Below are 1,210 nucleotides of genomic sequence, written 5' to 3'. Positions count from 1 at the left end.
CAGTACTGCTTCCTGTGAAACTGTTTTTTCCTAAAGGGCTTTGGCCTGCAATCAAAGGTGTTTGTTTTAAAAGAAAAAAAATTATAAAGAGAGATCATTTTAGGCTAATTCCTTCTCCTCACAGTAGCTGGCATTTAGCCTTTTACATTAGAGGAATATAATCTATCATAAGGAGATATGACACTTACCTTTGTAAACTGCATTCAGGACCTTCAGTGAAAACCTGTCTCTGTGTTGATGACACATGTACCCCTAAAACAGCATGGACAAGACAAACATTAATTATTTGGAAGCATCATCCTCTATTCACAGAAACCATTTTGCCCTATGAACTTTACACAGTTTGCACTTTTTATGGCTCATTTTAGTTAATAAAATGCAGATTTTTTTTTTAAAGAAGTGACAAGTATTTTTCAAGTTTTGTCTATTTTCTGGTAAAGTGATTCTCGGGCACTTCATTAATGGAATAAATAAGGCAAAATGTTGCAGTTTAGAAAAATCACACAAAGTTTATTGTATAAAATGACTACACTATTTTTTTTTAAATACTAGAATATGCAGTTATCATGTTAAATAGCTTACAACAAAGATTTATCAGAATCTCTTGTGACCCATGTAAAATTCAGAAAATCTGAAGGGCTATTTTATCAATTTTTTTCTCTGTTTCTTAGGGCTAAGCTTTATGACTGCTTTCAGGGTAACTTGTTCATATTGTAATACTGCATTTAGTGCATGTTGTATAGACAGATTTCCTTTTCCCAAGCCTTTATGCATGCTTTATGGTTTTATGTGTCAATCAGAAATTCATTGTTTTATTCTTTAAAAGCACTTTACATGCTGCAAGTAAGTGAATGATTTCTATTCAGGCTGAGGTGAGTTGCTTACATGACGGCATGTGAAGTATTAGCTGGTTCAGTGCAAAGTCCTCCCCAAGGCACAGTGTTGCTGCCTTCAACCTTATTGTGAACATCACACCTTTGCTCAGAAAAGGAAACTCGATTATTTCTACATGCTTCAGTAATTTGGGCAGGAATCTACCCAAGTAAAACCAGACACAAGTAGAGCTGTGCCGGTCCTTTAATATAGAAATACAATTAGTATTTTCATTTCCAGTCAGTGTATGGTGTATTGGTCAACCTGAAGAGCTTGTGGTTTAACTGAAGTACTGTCTTCAAACTCTTCAGCTATTAAATCAATGAAATGCATATGA

The sequence above is a fragment of the Haliaeetus albicilla genome, chromosome 1, assembly GCF_947461875.1.
Source record: "Haliaeetus albicilla chromosome 1, bHalAlb1.1, whole genome shotgun sequence".
NCBI classification, from domain to species: domain Eukaryota; kingdom Metazoa; phylum Chordata; class Aves; order Accipitriformes; family Accipitridae; genus Haliaeetus; species Haliaeetus albicilla.
Note: the sequence above shows the minus strand (reverse complement) of the source record.